Source organism: Panicum virgatum, chromosome 5K, assembly GCF_016808335.1.
Source record: "Panicum virgatum strain AP13 chromosome 5K, P.virgatum_v5, whole genome shotgun sequence".
Taxonomy (NCBI): Eukaryota; Viridiplantae; Streptophyta; class Magnoliopsida; order Poales; family Poaceae; genus Panicum; species Panicum virgatum.
Genome location: NC_053140.1, coordinates 20,752,123 through 20,757,520, shown reverse-complemented (window position 1 = coordinate 20,757,520; position 5,398 = coordinate 20,752,123). Strand labels below are relative to the sequence as shown.

Below are 5,398 nucleotides of genomic sequence, written 5' to 3'. Positions count from 1 at the left end.
ACCGAGCAGGGTGGTGTCCGAGAGCACGCAGGAGAGCTGGAGAGGTATGAGCTTCCGATCAGTGCCTGTAGGGAGGGTTCTGAGCTTAGACCTCAGTGATTGTGTAGCGGATTATGAATTTTTTATTGGATGAACGGTACCATTGGGTATCCTAGTACATATTCTTGTGTGGACGAGCAGCCATATACTCTTTTAGCATATGACTGTGTTACTAGCAAACTGATGTTTTAGCTGCTACTGAATTTTTCTTTAGGGAAATTGTTCAACTGAAACTAACTAGGATTTACCAATGTTGCTATTCTATCCCATCATGTGGAGACCAATGTTAGATTGTAGATTTACCAATCCTCGATGGCATCCAATTGTGAAACTGTATCCGAGTGAATCATGCCATGAAAGAAGAGGCTGTGAGCAAAATAAATATACCAGATTGCAGAAATACAGTCATTGAAAAGTAAACTTGGGCTCTGTGTTATGAACGTAACCTTGCACTAATTCTTAGCAAATTTACTTAGTTCTATTTTTGAATTTTAGATGAATCAACCATCCGTATCACTACCCTCTCCTGCCTCAACAGATGCTCTTCGGCTGGCTGCTCTTCGGCTGGCAGCGTGCCAGCTCAGTTTGGAACTCTGCCTGTGCCGTCCAATTTGCCTGCACCGCTACTTGATTTGATTCAGCCTAAGGGATAACCTTTATAAAAAATCTAAGCCGTGCATTTGAGATCTGATAGGTCTGTATTACTTCATCACTTAATTCCATAGCATTTTTTTCTGTATTATCGGTCACTGTTTTCCTGTAGTGTGTTGGCTCATGCACTACTACGAAATTCTATTAACCAAGGCACTTTAAAATTGCCTCGGAGGCGGGCACATCAAAAAACCGTCTCGGTTAATGCCTTCGATTAACCAAGACGGTCACTTTGCGGTTATGAAATACCGCCTTGCAAAACAGATTAACCGAGGCGGTCATCTTAGAAATAACCTCCTCGGTTAATATTAATTAACCGAGACGGTTGTTTTACAATACAACCGCCTCGGTAAATCAGGCCCAAACGCCCAAGCCCACATCAGCCCACTAACTCAAGTTCTCGCGCTCAGTATAATCAGCTCGGAGCAATTCCTGACTCCATAAATAATCATGAAGCCACTCGATGCTACACCATGGAGCAAGAACTTGTTTCTTGGAGTGATTTACCTCGCTAAATGTGGAATGCACTTCCTGTATAATACCGTCAGTGTAAACACTTTCTTTGGAATGTACTTTTAGATTTGTGGTTGTGAAACTGATCTGGAGGATGATATAGGAATTTTTTGAAGTTGAACAATTCAATCTTTCTTGTTAATTTGAATATTTTATGATACATTACTTTCTTTGCAAAAAAAATTTTGATGCTACATAACGATCCTGCTAGTTTAGAAGATTGTTCCTCTATGCACGGAGAGCATGCGCATCTGCAGCAGACTTGGTGGCTACCAGGCTACGCAATGGCGAATGTAGGCTCACCAGCTAATTTGCTTACCTCATCATCGGCCACTAATTTGCTGTGTGGGTCCTTTCGGAGCTTGTTTGATTCTCAATTTTTTTTTGGCAGCCCTCAAGCTGACCCGAACTTAGGCTCCGTTTGGAAGAGGGTAGATTTTAGAAATCCAGAAGCTAGAATCTGTTAGGCTTCCAAACAGGCTGGATTTTAATGCAGATTCTTTAAGTGAGATTTTTGGATTCTTAAAATCCTAGATGCTAGAGCGGGGCTGATTCCAGCTTGTACTGCATGCTGAAATTACATTTTTGCCCATGAACTTCAAGGACAAATTACATCCATTAACCACTGTGTTGCCCCGTCGGTCTCAGGCGACTTGCTCCTCTCCCTCCCCACGTCTCTCCCCTCGTTCGCCACCTCCGCCTTCTAGTCGGCGTCCTCGACTCCCGCTTCCCTCCTCCGCCGGCTGCGCAACCGCTCTTGCCGGCCGTCCCCGCCCATACCCCGCACAGGCCGCCGCGGCGGCCGCTCGTCCCTGCCCCTCCCCGCACAGGCTGCCGCCGCCACAGCTCGTTCGCCACCGCCTGCACTTGTAGCCCCCCCCCCCCCAAACCGTCGCTGCCCTCGTCCCTACCAGCAGTCGCCGCCCGTCTCGCCCCTCCCCGCCGGGGCAAGCTTCGGTCTTTGCCGCCAGTCCCGCCCAGGCAGGCCCTCATGGCCCCTCCCCGCGCGCGGCCGCCCGACCCGCCACGGAATGCCCGAGCGCTTTTCCCCGCCCGGGTGCCGCTCCTTAGCGCAGGCAAGCCACCCCTCCCTGCCCGTAGCCGCTCAAGCGCCAGCCTCCCCGCCGTCGCCCGCCGCGTCCCCGGCTCCCCGCCCATGATTATCAGCTACTGAAATCCACGTCTCCAAACAACCATTTTATCCTAAATCCAGATTCTCTAATCCATCCAAAATCCTAGCTTATCAAAATCTAGAATCTGATCCCTACGGGACCCTAGCTCGCTCGTTGACAACCGGCCTGCCCCCATATTCTTTTCCCTCGACCGGAAACGCCGCCACACAAACCTGCGGCGCCGCCGCCGGACTTCCCCTCCTCCCCTACCCCGCTCCCTTCCTCCAACCCATCGCTGCCCAATCCAACACCGCCGGAGCGCCCTGCACTGCAACACCCCGGGTAAACTCCCTCTCCCCAACTTTGGATCTCCTTTGGTCCTAGTGCTCCGTTCCCTGTGGAAGTAAGAGATCGGCTACTGAGGATGTACGCTGTTTTCGTTTGCAGCGAGAGGGGGGGTGGGGGGGTGAACCTAGGAGATGAGGCTGGTGGGGTTGACTGGCGGGATCGCGTCCGGGAAGAGCACCGTGTCCAACCTCTTCAAGGACGCTGGAGTCCCTGTCGTCGACGCCGACGTCGTTGCTCGGGTAAGCTAAGCGGGCTGCCCAGTCCTTGACTTATCTGACAATTCCGTGCAAAGCCTACTTAGTTTTAGCCTCAAAGTTTGTAGCTTTAAGCTGCGAGCTTTTGTATGATGTTAAATTTGGTACACTTTAGGTCTCACCGTAAAGCTTAGATTTGTCAATTACACTCAGCAGTGCTTTTGGTTAGAATCAACAAGAGGAACAACCAGGTCCTTGCGCATTTAGTGTGAATAACTGGACGCCAAAACTTCAGTCTTTGCATGCTTGTGTTAAAAAAAAGTCACATATAGTCGTGCCAATTTTGCTTTTGGCAAAAATAAGAGGAGGTAGAGCCTGGTCTGTATGGGGGGAGATAAGTTGATAATTAGAGTCCACCGGCTATCTCCACCTATGCAGTTATGTTCCAAGAAAGAATCCTGTTAATTTTCACATGAAGCTGTGGCATTCATCTCACTCATTACAGACATGTACATTCACTTGAGACTCAAAATAAAAAAGATTCCTGAACTTATTTGCAGAGCTTATTCTCTTCTTCCAATGGGAACTGTTTAGAACAGATCTTGTACGAATAACAACATGATAACAGGGATTGGCAACCTCTCAAACGTAGTCTTGTGTTGGTTGGAGGTTGTAAAATCATATAATTGTTTCTTTAATCAATGGATAGCTTGGATAACAAATTGGCAACTATAACAGAATCAGTGCCACCATAATGCACGGAGCAATATTTTTCTGTCATTTTGATATGTGGCCTAGCAACAATTGTACTCGCAAACCACAACAGTAGTTGCTGCCAAGCATGGCTTAGATATATAACTTGCACTGCAAAGCATGTCTATTAGATATTAATAGTACTTTTTGAGTTTTTTTTTCACTTGATGCCGTGAGGCCTGTGAGAGGTGACAAATATTTGTTGTACTAATTTCGTAGCATTGCATATATAGAATGTAGTGCAGAAAGGTACTGGAGGTTGGAAGAAGATTGTAAAAGCCTTTGGGGATGAAATTTTGTTAGACAATGGAGAAATTGACAGAGCTCGCTTGGGACAAATTGTGTTTTCTGACCCATCAAAGCGACAACTTCTTAACCGGTACAGCTTTCACTAATTCAAATATTTTGCATTTTTTTTCTAAGAATGCAGATTTATGAATTAATTTGCTTATCTAGCTATTACTACAAAATAATCATATCAGGAAGAGCATCATCACTTATTTCTGTATCATGTACTCGAATATCTTTTTGGTTGGCATGAAAAATGACATTATTTTGCTGTATGTTTCTATACATACCAACTATGTGCTTTATTAATACTGATCTTTGTTTCATATTAGTAATAAAATGTGACAAGGTTTCCACGAGCAATCCTTGAATGCTGGAGAAACTAAAGTTCACTGCATTGAAAGGTGCCATAATTAACTTTGAGATAGGTCTTCGCAGTTGTTTGGTCTTCCATAATCTCATGACTAGTTCTTAAGTGCTTAATGATTCCTTCGCGCTAATATCTTTTGGTAAATATATTCTGTCATGATTGGCGCCATTTCATGTATGACTTATTGTTCAATTTCAGTCTTCTGGCGCCACATATTTCTTCTGGCATATTCTGGGAGATTGCAAAACTGTGGATGAAGGGATGCAAGGTTATCGTCCTGGACATCCCGCTGCTGTTCGAAACAAAGATGGATAGATGGACAAATCCAGTCATTGTTGTCTGGGTTAATCCAGAAACCCAGATCGAGAGGCTCATTGTCAAGAGATGGGTGCTCTGAAGAACAAGCTCAGAACAGGATCAACGCACAGCTTGCTCTGGACTGGAAGAAGTCGGAAGCGGACATAGTGATCGACAATTCTGGGTCTCTGGATGACACCAAACAACAGTTTCAGGAGGTGTTGAGGAAAGTCTCCGAGCCGTTGACATGGAAGGAGTGCTTGCGATCCCGAGACAGTCTGATCTCTGTTGTCATGTGTACAGCAGTGGGGGTATTACTTGCCCAGAAGAACCTGCTATGATCCTGATAAGTTTGAGGAGGTTAAAACCAGTGATGATGTGTTTCTGGAGACCGGCACAAATAAGCTCGTCTGGTCTCTTAAGAGTGGAAATTGGATGGCTGCATTTGAACCATAATGATAAAATAAAATTTCATATGATTTAGTGTTTTACGGTAGAAACTACTCGATTGTGGAGGCATATAGCATGCCTGAGTGGAGAAAGCTGTCCGTCGGTTTTCTCAGTTGCTTTTACTGGGTAATGGTTCGAGTCATGGAACTCTGCTTGGTTTGTTTCGCTGGGCCAAATATTGCTTAAAACCATATGCTATGGATGGCAGGATGGGCCAAGAATTAGAACTCAGTTCGGCCCATCCGTGTGGATAATGCATTGCATGCGTCAAGCAAAAGAAGCCTTCGATGCCAATTTATTCATGCGCATTTGTTTTATTTTTTCCAGTTCCCCCTCGTGGAGGGCAAGTTGAATTATGGAGGAGCGTGAAATGAAGAATAACC

The 5,398-nt window shown here is 45.7% G+C and overlaps 1 pseudogene; it reads left to right on the top strand.

Moving 5' to 3' along the window:
- The first annotated feature begins 2,748 nt into the window (after positions 1-2,748).
- Positions 2,749-5,061, top strand: LOC120706891 (annotated as a pseudogene).
- Positions 5,062-5,398: the final 337 nt, after the last annotated feature.